Source organism: Ranitomeya imitator, chromosome 3, assembly GCF_032444005.1.
Source record: "Ranitomeya imitator isolate aRanImi1 chromosome 3, aRanImi1.pri, whole genome shotgun sequence".
NCBI classification, from domain to species: domain Eukaryota; kingdom Metazoa; phylum Chordata; class Amphibia; order Anura; family Dendrobatidae; genus Ranitomeya; species Ranitomeya imitator.
The window spans coordinates 520,916,791-520,933,684 of NC_091284.1; positions in this window are offsets into that span (position 1 = coordinate 520,916,791).

Consider the following 16,894-nt stretch of genomic DNA (forward strand, 5'->3'; position numbering starts at 1 on the left):
TAGAGCGTCACATATCCACACATCACATCCACAGTGGTGATAGAGCTTCACATGTCCCCAAATCACATCCACAGTGGTGATAGAGCTTCGCATGTCCCCACATCACATCCACAGTGGTGATAGAGCATCACATGTCTCCACATCACATCCACAGTGGTGATAGAGCTTCACATGTCTCCACATCACATCCACAGTGGTGATAGAGCTTCGCATGTCCCCACATCACATCCACAGTGGTGATAGAGCATCACATGTCTCCACATCACATCCACAGTGGTGACAGAGCGTCACATGTCCTCACATAACATGCACAGTGGTGATAGAGCATCACATGTCTCCACATCACATCCACAGTGGTGATAGAGCTTCACATGTCTCCACATCACATCCACAGTGGTGATAGAGCGTCACATGTCCCCACATCACATCCACAATGGTGATAGAGCGTCACATGTCCCCACATCACATCCACAGTGGTGATAGAGCGTCACATGTCCCCACATCACATCCACAGTGGTGATAGAACTTCATATGAACCCACATGACATCCACAGTGGTGATAGAGCTTCATATGTCCCCACATCACATCCACAGTGGTGATAGAACTTCACATGAACCCACATGACATCCACAGTGGTGATAGATCATCACATGTCCCCACATCACATCCACTGTGGTGATAGAGCTTGACATGAACCCACATGACATCCACAGTGGTGATAGATCGCCACATGTCCCCACATCACATCCACAGTGGTGATAGAACTTCACATGTCCCCACGTCACATCCACAGTGGTGATAGAACTTCACATGAACCCACATCACATCCACAGTGGTGATAGGGCTTGACATGAACCCACATGACATCCACAGTGGTGATAGATCGCCACATGTCCCCACAACCCATCCACAGTGGTGATAGATCATCACATGTCCCCACATCACATCCACAGTGGTGATAGAGCTTCACATGAACCCACATGACATCCACAGTGGTGATAGATCGCCACATGTCCCCACATCACATCCACAGTGGTGATAGAGCGTCACATGTCCCCACATCACATCCACGGTGGTGATAGAGCGTCACATGTCCCCCACATCACATCCACAGTGGTGATAGAGCTTCACATGTCCCCACATCACATCCACAGTGGTGATAGAGCTTCATATGTCTCCACATCACATCCACAGTGGTGATAGAGAGTCACATGTCTCCACATCACATCCACAATGGTGATAGAGCCACACATGTCCCCACATCACATCCACAGTGGTGACAGAGCATCAAATGTCCCCACATCACATCCACAGTGGTGATAGAACTTCACATGAACCCACATGACATCCACAGTGGTGATAGATCATCACATGTCCCCACATCACATCCACAGTGGTGATAGAGCTTGACATGAACCCACATGACATCCACAGTGGTGATAGATCGCCACATATCCCCACATCACATCCACAGTGGTGATAGAACTTCACATGTCCCCACGTCACATCCACAGTGGTGATAGAACTTCACATGAACCCACATGACATCCACAGTGGTGATAGAGCTTCACATGTCCCCACATCACATCCACAGTGGTGATAGATCATCACATGTCCCCACATCACATCCACAGTGGTGATAGAGCATGACATGAACACACATGACATCCACAGTGGTGATAGATCGCCACATGTCCCCACATCACATCCACAGTGGTGATAGAATTTCACATGTCCCCACATCACATCCACAGTGGTGATAGAACTTCACATGAACCCACATCACATCCACAGTGGTGATAGAGAGTCACATGTCCCCACATCACATCCACAGTGGTGATAGAGCGTCACATGTCCCCACATCACATCCACAGTGGTGATAGAGCTTCACATGTCCCCACATCACATCCACAGTGGTGATAGAGCTTCACATGTCCCCACATCACATCCACAGTGGTGATAGAGCTTCACATGTCCCCACATCACATCCACAGTGGTGATAGAGCTTCACATGTCCCCACATCACATCCACAGTGGTGATAGAGCTTCACATGTCCCCACATCACATCCACAGTGGTGATAGAGCGTCACATGTCCCCACATCACATCCACAGTGATGATAGAGCGTCACATGTCCCCACATCACATCCACAGTGGTGATAGAGCGTCACATGTCCCCACATCACATCCACAGTGGTGATAGAGCTTCACATGTCCCCACATCACATCCACAGTGGTGATAGAGCGTCACATGTCCCCACATCACATCCACAGTGGTGATAGAGCATCACATGTCCCCACATCACATCCACAGTGGTGATAGAGCGTCACATGTCCCCACATCACATCCACAGTGGTGATAGAGCTTCACATGTCCCCACATCACATCCACAGTGGTGATAGAGCGTCACATGTCTCCACATCACATCCACAGTGGTGATAGAGCGTCACATGTTCCCATATCACATCCACAGTGGTGATAGAGCGTCACATGTCCCCACACCACATCCACAGTGGTGATAGAGCGTCACATGTTCCCATATCACATCCACAGTGGTGATAGAGCGTCACATGTCCCCACATCACATCCACAGTGGTGATAGAGCTTCACATGTCCCCACATCACATCCACAGTGGTGATAGAGCGTCACATGTCTCCACATCACATCCACAGTGGTGACAGAGCGTCACATGTCTCCACATCACATCCACAGTGGTGATAGAGCTACATATGTCCCCACATCACATCCACAGTGGTGATAGAGCGTCACATGTCCCCAAACAACATCCACAGTGGTGATAGAGCGTCACATGTCCCCACATCACATCCACAGTGGTGACAGAGCTTCACATGTCCCCACATCACATCCACAGTGGTGATAGAGCGTCACGTGTCCCCACATCACATCCACAGTGGTGATACAGCGTCACATGCCCCCACATCACATCCACAGTGGTGATAGAGCGTCCCCTGTCCCCACATCACATCCACAGTGGTGATACAGCGTCACATGCCCCCACATCACATCCACAGTGGTGACAGAGCGTCACATGTCCCCACATCACATCCACAGTGGTGATAGAGAGTCACATGTCCCCACATCACATCCACAGTGGTGATAGAGCGTCACATGTCCCCACATCACATCCACAGTGGTGATAGAGCGTCACCTGTTCCCACATCACATCCACAGTGGTGATAGAGCGTCACATGTCCCCACATCACATCCACAGTGGTGATAGAGCGTCACATGGCCCCACATCAAATTCACAGTGGTGATAGAGCGTCACATGTCCCCACATCACATCCACAGTAGTGATAGAGCTTCACATGTCTCCACATCACATCCACAGTGGTGATAGAGCGTCACATGAACCCACATCACATCCACAGTGGTGATAGAGCGTCACATGTCCCCACATCACATCCACAGTGGTGATATAGCGTCACATGTCCCCACATCACATCCACAGTAGTGATAGAGCTTCACATGTCTCCACATCACATCCACAGTGGTGATAGATCATCACATGTCCCCACATCACATCCACAGTGGTGATAGAGCGTCACATGCCCCACATCACATCCACAGTGGTGATAGAGCGTCACATGTCCCCACATCACATCCACAGTGGTGATAGATCATCACATGTCCCCACATCACATCCACAGTGGTGATAGATCATCACATGTCCCCACATCACATCCACAGTGGTGATAGAGCGTCACCTGTTCCCACATCACATCCACAGTGGTGATAGAGCGTCACATGTCCCCACATCACATCCACAGTGGTGATAGAGCGTCACATGTCCCCACATCACATCCACAGTGGTGATAGAGCGTCACATGTCTCCACATCACATCCACAGTGGTGATAGAGCCTCACATGTCCCCACATCACATCCACAGTGGTGACAGAGCATCAAATGTCCCCACAACACATCCACAGTGGTGATAGAACTTCACATGAACCCACATGACATCCACAGTGGTGATAGAGCTTCACATGTCCCCACATCACATCGACAGTGGTGATAGATCATCACATGTCCCCACATCACATCCACAGTGGTGATAGGGCTTGACATGAACCCACATGACATCCACAGTGGTGATAGACCATCACATGTCTCCACATCACATCCACAGTGGTGATAGAACTTCACATGTCCCCACATCACATCCACAGTGGTGATAGAGCGTCACATGTCCCCACATCACATCCACGGTGGTGATAGAGCATCACATGTCCCCCACATGACATCCACAGGGGTGATAGAGCGTCACATGTCCCCACATCACATCCACAGTGGTGATAGAGCATCACATGTCCCCACATCACATCCACAGTGGTGATAGAGAGTCACATGTCCCCACATCACATCCACAGTGGTGATAGAGCTTCACATGTCCCCACATCACATCCACAGTGGTGATAGAGCTTCATATGTCTCCACATCACATCCACAGTGGTGATAGAGCCTCACATGTCCCCACATCACATCCACAGTGGTGATAGAGCGTCACATGTCTCCACATCACATCCACAATGGTGATAGAGCCACACATGCCCCCACATCACATCCACAGTGGTGACAGAGCATCAAATGTCCCCACATCACATCCACAGTGGTGATAGAACTTCACATGAACCCACATGACATCCACAGTGGTGATAGAGCTTCACATGTCCCCACATCACATCCACAGTGGTGATAGATCATCACATGTCCCCACATCACATCCACAGTGGTGATAGAGCTTGACATGAACACACAAGACATCCACAGTGGTGATAGATCGCCACATGTCCCCACATCACATCCACAGTGGTGATAGAACTTCACATGTCCCCACATCACATCCACAGTGGTGATAGAACTTCACATGAACCCACATCACATCCACAGTGGTGATAGAGAGTCACATGTCCCCACATCACATCCACAGTGGTGATAGAGCGTCACATGTCCCCACATCACATCCACAGTGGTGATAGAGCTTCACATGTCCCCACATCACATCCACAGTGGTGATAGAACTTCACATGTCTCCACATCACATCCACAGTGGTGCTAGAGCATCACATGTCTCCACGTCACATCCACAGTGGTGATAGAGCGTCACATGAATCCACATCACATCCACAGTGGTGATAAAGCGTCACATGTCCCCACATCACATCCACAGTGGTGATAGAGCGTCACATGTCCCCACATCACATGCACAGTGGTGATAGAGCGTCACATGTCTCCACATCACATCCACAGTGGTGATGGAGCTTCACATGTCTCCACATCACATCCACAGTGGTGATAGAGCATCTCATGTCCCCACATCACATCCACAGTGGTGATAGAGCGTCACATGTCTCCACATCACATCCACAGTGGTGATAGAACTTCACATGAACCCACATGACATCCACAGTGGTGATAGAGCTTCACATGTCCCCACATCACATCCACAGTGGTGATAGATCATCACATGTCCCCACATCACATCCACAGTGGTGATAGAGCTTGACATGAACCCACATGACATCCACAGTGGTGATAGATCGCCACATGTCCCCACATCACATCCACAGTGGTGATAGAACTTCACATGTCCCCACGTCACATCCACAGTGGTGATAGAACTTCACATGAACCCACATCACATCCACAATGGTGATAGAGAGTCACATGTCCCCCACATGACATCCACAGGGGTGATAGAGCGTGACATGTCCCCACATCACATCCACAGTGGTGATAGAGCGTCACATGTCCCCACATCACATCTACAGTGGTGATAGAGCTTCACATGTCCCCACATCACATCCACAGTGGTGATAGAACTTCACATGTCTCCACATCACATCCACAGTGGTGATAGACCATCACATGTCTCCACATCACATCCACAGTGGTGATAGAGCGTCACATGAACCCACATCACATCCACAGTGGTGATAGAGCGTCACATGTCCCCACATCACATCCACAGTGGTGATAGAGCGTCACATGTCCCCACATCACATGCACAGTGGTGATAGAGCGTCACATGTCTCCACATCACATCCACAGTGGTGATAGAGCTTCACGTGTCTCCACATCACATCCACAGTGGTGATAGAGCATCACATGTCCCCACATCACATCCACAGTGGTGATAGAGCTTCACATGTCCCCACATCACATCCACAGTGGTGATAGAGCATCACATGTCCCCACATCACATCCACAGTGGTGACAGAGCGTCACATGTCTCCACACCACATCCAATTGTGGTGATAGAGCGTCACATATCCACACATCACATCCACAGTGGTGATAGAGCTTCACATGTCCCCAAATCACATCCACAGTGGTGATAGAGCTTCGCATGTCCCCACATCACATCCACAGTGGTGATAGAGCATCACATGTCTCCACATCACATCCACAGTGGTGATAGAGCTTCACATGTCTCCACATCACATCCACAGTGGTGATAGAGCTTCGCATGTCCCCACATCACATCCACAGTGGTGATAGAGCATCACATGTCTCCACATCACATCCACAGTGGTGACAGAGCGTCACATGTCCTCACATAACATGCACAGTGGTGATAGAGCATCACATGTCTCCACATCACATCCACAGTGGTGATAGAGCTTCACATGTCTCCACATCACATCCACAGTGGTGATAGAGCGTCACATGTCCCCACATCACATCCACAATGGTGATAGAGCGTCACATGTCCCCACATCACATCCACAGTGGTGATAGAGCGTCACATGTCCCCACATCACATCCACAGTGGTGATAGAACTTCATATGAACCCACATGACATCCACAGTGGTGATAGAGCTTCATATGTCCCCACATCACATCCACAGTGGTGATAGAACTTCACATGAACCCACATGACATCCACAGTGGTGATAGATCATCACATGTCCCCACATCACATCCACTGTGGTGATAGAGCTTGACATGAACCCACATGACATCCACAGTGGTGATAGATCGCCACATGTCCCCACATCACATCCACAGTGGTGATAGAACTTCACATGTCCCCACGTCACATCCACAGTGGTGATAGAACTTCACATGAACCCACATCACATCCACAGTGGTGATAGGGCTTGACATGAACCCACATGACATCCACAGTGGTGATAGATCGCCACATGTCCCCACAACCCATCCACAGTGGTGATAGATCATCACATGTCCCCACATCACATCCACAGTGGTGATAGAGCTTCACATGAACCCACATGACATCCACAGTGGTGATAGATCGCCACATGTCCCCACATCACATCCACAGTGGTGATAGAGCGTCACATGTCCCCACATCACATCCACGGTGGTGATAGAGCGTCACATGTCCCCCACATGACATCCACAGGGGTGATAGAGCGTCACATGTCCCCACATCACATCCACAGTGGTGATAGAGCGTCACATGTCCCCACATCACATCCACAGTGGTGATAGAGAGTCACATGTCCCCACATCACATCCACAGTGGTGATAGAGCTTCACATGTCCCCACATCACATCCACAGTGGTGATAGAGCTTCATATGTCTCCACATCACATCCACAGTGGTGATAGAGAGTCACATGTCTCCACATCACATCCACAATGGTGATAGAGCCACACATGTCCCCACATCACATCCACAGTGGTGACAGAGCATCAAATGTCCCCACATCACATCCACAGTGGTGATAGAACTTCACATGAACCCACATGACATCCACAGTGGTGATAGATCATCACATGTCCCCACATCACATCCACAGTGGTGATAGAGCTTGACATGAACCCACATGACATCCACAGTGGTGATAGATCGCCACATATCCCCACATCACATCCACAGTGGTGATAGAACTTCACATGTCCCCACGTCACATCCACAGTGGTGATAGAACTTCACATGAACCCACATGACATCCACAGTGGTGATAGAGCTTCACATGTCCCCACATCACATCCACAGTGGTGATAGATCATCACATGTCCCCACATCACATCCACAGTGGTGATAGAGCATGACATGAACACACATGACATCCACAGTGGTGATAGATCGCCACATGTCCCCACATCACATCCACAGTGGTGATAGAATTTCACATGTCCCCACATCACATCCACAGTGGTGATAGAACTTCACATGAACCCACATCACATCCACAGTGGTGATAGAGAGTCACATGTCCCCACATCACATCCACAGTGGTGATAGAGCGTCACATGTCCCCACATCACATCCACAGTGGTGATAGAGCTTCACATGTCCCCACATCACATCCACAGTGGTGATAGAGCTTCACATGTCCCCACATCACATCCACAGTGGTGATAGAGCTTCACATGTCCCCCCACATCACATCCACAGTGGTGATAGAGCTTCACATGTCCCCACATCACATCCACAGTGGTGATAGAGCTTCACATGTCCCCACATCACATCCACAGTGGTGATAGAGCATCACATGTCCCCACATCACATCCACAGTGATGATAGAGCGTCACATGTCCCCACATCACATCCACAGTGGTGATAGAGCGTCACATGTCCCCACATCACATCCACAGTGGTGATAGAGCTTCACATGTCCCCACATCACATCCACAGTGGTGATAGAGCGTCACATGTCCCCACATCACATCCACAGTGGTGATAGAGCATCACATGTCCCCACATCACATCCACAGTGGTGATAGAGCGTCACATGTCCCCACATCACATCCACAGTGGTGATAGAGCTTCACATGTCCCCACATCACATCCACAGTGGTGATAGAGCGTCACATGTCTCCACATCACATCCACAGTGGTGATAGAGCGTCACATGTTCCCATATCACATCCACAGTGGTGATAGAGCGTCACATGTCCCCACACCACATCCACAGTGGTGATAGAGCGTCACATGTTCCCATATCACATCCACAGTGGTGATAGAGCGTCACATGTCCCCACATCACATCCACAGTGGTGATAGAGCTTCACATGTCCCCACATCACATCCACAGTGGTGATAGAGCGTCACATGTCTCCACATCACATCCACAGTGGTGACAGAGCGTCACATGTCTCCACATCACATCCACAGTGGTGATAGAGCTACACATGTCCCCACATCACATCCACAGTGGTGATAGAGCGTCACATGTCCCCACACAACATCCACAGTGGTGATAGAGCGTCACATGTCCCCACATCACATCCACAGTGGTGACAGAGCTTCACATGTCCCCACATCACATCCACAGTGGTGATAGAGCGTCACGTGTCCCCACATCACATCCACAGTGGTGATACAGCGTCACATGCCCCCACATCACATCCACAGTGGTGATAGAGCGTCCCCTGTCCCCACATCACATCCACAGTGGTGATACAGCGTCACATGCCCCCACATCACATCCACAGTGGTGACAGAGCGTCACATGTCCCCACATCACATCCACAGTGGTGATAGAGCGTCACATGTCCCCACATCACATCCACAGTGGTGATAGAGCGTCACATGTCCCCACATCACATCCACAGTGGTGATAGAGCGTCACCTGTTCCCACATCACATCCACAGTGGTGATAGAGCGTCACATGTCCCCACATCACATCCACAGTGGTGATAGAGCGTCACATGGCCCCACATCAAATTCACAGTGGTGATAGAGCGTCACATGTCCCCACATCACATCCACAGTAGTGATAGAGCTTCACATGTCTCCACATCACATCCACAGTGGTGATAGAGCGTCACATGAACCCACATCACATCCACAGTGGTGATAGAGCGTCACATGTCCCCACATCACATCCACAGTGGTGATATAGCGTCACATGTCCCCACATCACATCCACAGTAGTGATAGAGCTTCACATGTCTCCACATCACATCCACAGTGGTGATAGATCATCACATGTCCCCACATCACATCCACAGTGGTGATAGAGCGTCACATGCCCCACATCACATCCACAGTGGTGATAGAGCGTCACATGTCCCCACATCACATCCACAGTGGTGATAGATCATCACATGTCCCCACATCACATCCACAGTGGTGATAGATCATCACATGTCCCCACATCACATCCACAGTGGTGATAGAGCGTCACCTGTTCCCACATCACATCCACAGTGGTGATAGAGCGTCACATGTCCCCACATCACATCCACAGTGGTGATAGAGCGTCACATGTCCCCACATCACATCCACAGTGGTGATAGAGCGTCACATGTCTCCACATCACATCCACAGTGGTGATAGAGCCTCACATGTCCCCACATCACATCCACAGTGGTGACAGAGCATCAAATGTCCCCACAACACATCCACAGTGGTGATAGAACTTCACATGAACCCACATGACATCCACAGTGGTGATAGAGCTTCACATGTCCCCACATCACATCGACAGTGGTGATAGATCATCACATGTCCCCACATCACATCCACAGTGGTGATAGGGCTTGACATGAACCCACATGACATCCACAGTGGTGATAGACCATCACATGTCTCCACATCACATCCACAGTGGTGATAGAACTTCACATGTCCCCACATCACATCCACAGTGGTGATAGAGCGTCACATGTCCCCACATCACATCCACGGTGGTGATAGAGCGTCACATGTCCCCCACATGACATCCACAGGGGTGATAGAGCGTCACATGTCCCCACATCACATCCACAGTGGTGATAGAGCGTCACATGTCCCCACATCACATCCACAGTGGTGATAGAGAGTCACATGTCCCCACATCACATCCACAGTGGTGATAGAGCTTCACATGTCCCCACATCACATCCACAGTGGTGATAGAGCTTCATATGTCTCCACATCACATCCACAGTGGTGATAGAGCCTCACATGTCCCCACATCACATCCACAGTGGTGATAGAGCGTCACATGTCTCCACATCACATCCACAATGGTGATAGAGCGTCACATGTCCCCACATCACATCCACAGTGGTGATAGAGCGTCACATGTCCCCACATCACATCCACAGTGGTGATAGAGAGTCACATGTCCCCACATCACATCCACAGTGGTGATAGAGCTTCACATGTCCCCACATCACATCCACAGTGGTGATAGAGCTTCATATGTCTCCACATCACATCCACAGTGGTGATAGAGCCTCACATGTCCCCACATCACATCCACAGTGGTGATAGAGCGTCACATGTCTCCACATCACATCCACAATGGTGATAGAGCCTCACATGTCCCCACATCACATCCACAGTGGTGATAGAGCGTCACATGTCTCCACATCACATCCACAATGGTGATAGAGCCACACATGTCCCCACATCACATCCACAGTGGTGACAGAGCATCAAATGTCCCCACATCACATCCACAGTGGTGATAGAACTTCACATGAACCCACATGACATCCACAGTGGTGATAGAGCTTCACATGTCCCCACATCACATCCACAGTGGTGATAGATCATCACATGTCCCCACATCACATCCACAGTGGTGATAGAGCTTGACATGAACACACAAGACATCCACAGTGGTGATAGATCGCCACATGTCCCCACATCACATCCACAGTGGTGATAGAACTTCACATGAACCCACATCACATCCACAGTGGTGATAGAGAGTCACATGTCCCCACATCACATCCACAGTGGTGATAGAGCGTCACATGTCCCCACATCACATCCACAGTGGTGATAGAGCTTCACATGTCCCCACATCACATCCACAGTGGTGATAGAACTTCACATGTCTCCACATCACATCCACAGTGGTGATAGAGCATCACATGTCTCCACGTCACATCCACAGTGGTGAAAGAGCGTCACATGAACCCACATCACATCCACAGTGGTGATAAAGCGTCACATGTCCCCACATCACATCCACAGTGGTGATAGAGCGTCACATGTCCCCACATCACATGCACAGTGGTGATAGAGCGTCACATGTCTCCACATCACATCCACAGTGGTGATGGAGCTTCACATGTCTCCACATCACATCCACAGTGGTGATAGAGCATCTCATGTCCCCACATCACATCCACAGTGGTGATAGAGCTTCACATGTCCCCACATCACATCCACAGTGGTGATAGAGCGTCACATGTCTCCACATCACATCCACAGTGGTGATAGAACTTCACATGAACCCACATGACATCCACAGTGGTGATAGAGCTTCACATGTCCCCACATCACATCCACAGTGGTGATAGATCATCACATGTCCCCACATCACATCCACAGTGGTGATAGAGCTTGACATGAACCCACATGACATCCACAGTGGTGATATATCGCCACATGTCCCCACATCACATCCACAGTGGTGATAGAACTTCACATGTCCCCACGTCACATCCACAGTGGTGATAGAACTTCACATGAACCCACATCACATCCACAATGGTGATAGAGAGTCACATGTCCCCCACATGACATCCACAGGGGTGATAGAGCGTGACATGTCCCCACATCACATCCACAGTGGTGATAGAGCGTCACATGTCCCCACATCACATCTACAGTGGTGATAGAGCTTCACATGTCCCCACATCACATCCACAGTGGTGATAGAACTTCACATGTCCCCACATCACATCCACAGTGGTGATAGACCATCACATGTCTCCACATCACATCCACAGTGGTGATAGAGCGTCACATGAACCCACATCACATCCACAGTGGTGATAGAGCGTCACATGTCCCCACATCACATCCACAGTGGTGATAGAGCGTCACATGTCCCCACATCACATGCACAGTGGTGATAGAGCGTCACATGTCTCCACATCACATCCACAGTGGTGATAGAGCTTCACGTGTCTCCACATCACATCCACAGTGGTGATAGAGCATCACATGTCCCCACATCACATCCACAGTGGTGATAGAGCTTCACATGTCCCCACATCACATCCACAGTGGTGATAGAGCATCACATGTCCCCACATCACATCCACAGTGGTGACAGAGCGTCACATGTCTCCACACCACATCCACAGTGGTGATAGAGCGTCACATATCCACACATCACATCCACAGTGGTGATAGAGCTTCACATGTCCCCAAATCACATCCACAGTGGTGATAGAGCTTCGCATGTCCCCACATCACATCCACAGTGGTGATAGAGCATCACATGTCTCCACATCACATCCACAGTGGTGATAGAGCTTCACATGTCTCCACATCACATCCACAGTGGTGATAGAGCTTCGCATGTCCCCACATCACATCCACAGTGGTGATAGAGCATCACATGTCTCCACATCACATTTACAGTGGTGACAGAGCGTCACATGTCCTCACATAACATGCACAGTGGTGATAGAGCATCACATGTCTCCACATCACATCCACAGTGGTGATAGAGCTTCACATGTCTCCACATCACATCCACAGTGGTGATAGAGCGTCACAAGTCCCCACATCACATCCACAATGGTGATAGAGCGTCACATGTCCCCACATCACATCCACAGTGGTGATAGAGCGTCACATGTCCCCACATCACATCCACAGTGGTGATAGAGCGTCACATGTCTCCACATCACATCCACAGTGGTGATAGAACTTCACATGAACCCACATGACATCCACAGTGGTGATAGAGCTTCACATGTCCCCACATCACATCCACAGTGGTGATAGAACTTCACATGAACCCACATGACATCCACAGTGGTGATAGATCATCACATGTCCCCACATCACATCCACTGTGGTGATAGAGCTTGACATGAACCCACATGACATCCACAGTGGTGATAGATCGCCACATGTCCCCACATCACATCCACAGTGGTGATAGAACTTCACATGTCCCCACGTCACATCCACAGTGGTGATAGAACTTCACATGAACCCACATCACATCCATAGTGGTGATAGGGCTTGACATGAACCCACATGACATCCACAGTGGTGATAGATCGCCACATGTCCCCACAACCCATCCACAGTGGTGATAGATCATCACATGTCCCCACATCACATCCACAGTGGTGATAGAGCTTCACATGAACCCACATGACATCCACAGTGGTGATAGATCGCCACATGTCCCCACATCACATCCACAGTGGTGATAGAGCGTCACATGTCCCCACATCACATCCACGGTGGTGATAGAGCGTCACATGTCCCCCACATGACATCCACAGGGGTGATAGAGCGTCACATGTCCCCACATCACATCCACAGTGGTGATAGAGCGTCACATGTCCCCACATCACATCCACAGTGGTGATAGAGAGTCACATGTCCCCACATCACATCCACAGTGGTGATAGAGCTTCACATGTCCCCACATCACATCCACAGTGGTGATAGAGCTTCATATGTCTCCACATCACATCCACAGTGGTGATAGAGAGTCACATGTCCCCACATCACATCCACAGTGGTGATAGAGCGTCACATGTCTCCACATCACATCCACAATGGTGATAGAGCCACACATGTCCCCACATCACATCCACAGTGGTGACAGAGCATCAAATGTCCCCACATCACATCCACAGTGGTGATAGAACTTCACATGAACCCACATGACATCCACAGTGGTGATAGAGCTTCACATGTCCCCACATCACATCCACAGTGGTGATAGATCATCACATGTCCCCACATCACATCCACAGTGGTGATAGAGCTTGACATGAACCCACATGACATCCACAGTGGTGATAGATCGCCACATATCCCCACATCACATCCACAGTGGTGATAGAACTTCACATGTCCCCACGTCACATCCACAGTGGTGATAGAACTTCACATGAACCCACATGACATCCTCAGTGGTGATAGAGCTTCACATGTCCCCACATCACATCCACAGTGGTGATAGATCATCACATGTCCCCACATCACATCCACAGTGGTGATAGAGCATGACATGAACACACATGACATCCACAGTGGTGATAGATCGCCACATGTCCCCACATCACATCCACAGTGGTGATAGAATTTCACATGTCCCCACATCACATCCACAGTGGTGATAGAACTTCACATGAACCCACATCACATCCACAGTGGTGATAGAGAGTCACATGTCCCCACATCACATCCACAGTGGTGATAGAGCGTCACATGTCCCCACATCACATCCACAGTGGTGATAGAGCTTCACATGTCCCCACATCACATCCACAGTGGTGATAGAGCGTCACTTGTCCCCACATCACATCCACAGTGGTGATAGAGCTTCACATGTCCCCACATCACATCCACAGTGGTGATAGAACTTCACATGTCTCCACATCACATCCACAGTAGTGATAGAGCATCACATGTCTCCACATCACATCCACAGTGGTGACAGAGCGTCACATGAACCCACATCACATCCACAGTGGTGATAGAGCGTCACATGTCCCCACATCACATCCACAGTGGTGAAAGAGCGTCACATGTCCCCACATCACATGCACAGTGGTGATAGAGCGTCACATGTCTCCACATCACATCCACAGTGGTGATAGAGCTTCACATGTCTCCACATCACATCCACAGTGGTGATAGAGCATCTCATGTCCCCACATCACATCCACAGTGGTGATAGAGCTTCACATGTCCCCAAATCACATCCACAGTGGTGATAGAGCGTCACATGTCTCCACATCACATCCACAGTGGTGATAGAACTTCACATGAACCCACATGACATCCACAGTGGTGATAGAGCTTCACATGTCCCCACATCACATCCACAGTGGTGATAGATCATCACATGTCCCCACATTACATCCACAGTGGTGATAGAGCTTGACATGAACCCACATGACATCCACAGTGGTGATAGATCGCCACATGTCCCCACATCACATCCACAGTGGTGATAGAACTTCACATGTCCCCACGTCACATCCACAGTGGTGATAGAACTTCACATGAACCCACATCACATCCACAATGGTGATAGAGAGTCACATGTCCCCCACATCACATCCACAGTGGTGATAGAGCGTCATATGTCCCCACATCACATCCACAGTGGTGATAGAGCTTCACATGTCCCCACATCACATCCACAGTGGTGATAGAACTTCACATGTCTCCACATCACATCCACAGTGGTGATAGACCATCACATGTCTCCACATCACATCCACAGTGGTGATAGAGCGTCACATGAACCCACATCACATCCACAGTGGTGATAGAGCGTCACATGTCCCCACATCACATCCACAGTGGTGATAGAGCGTCACATGTCCCCACATCACATGCACAGTGGTGATAGAGCGTCACATGTCTCCACATCACATCCACAGTGGTGATAGAGCGTCACATGTCCCCACATCACATCCACAGTGGTGACAGAGCGTCACATGTCTCCACACCACATCCACAGTGGTGATAGAGCGTCACATATCCACACATCACATCCACAGTGGTGATAGAGCTTCACATGTCCCCAAATCACATCCACAGTGGTGATAGAGCATCACATGTCTCCACATCACATCCACAGTGGTGATAGAGCTTCACATGTCTCCACATCACATCCACAGTGGTGATAGAGCTTCGCATGTCCCCACATCACATCCACAGTGGTGATAGAGCATCACATGTCTCCACATCACATCCACAGTGGTGACAGAGCGTCACATGTCCTCACATAACATGCACAGTGGTGATAGAGCATCACATGTCTCCACATCACATCCACAGTGGTGATAGAGCTTCACATGTCTCCACATCACATCCACAGTGGTGATAGAGCGTCACATGTCCCCACATCACATCCACAATGGTGATAGAGCGTCACATGTCCCCACATCACATCCACAGTGGTGATAGAGCTTCACATGTCTCCACATCACATCCACAGTGGTGATAGAG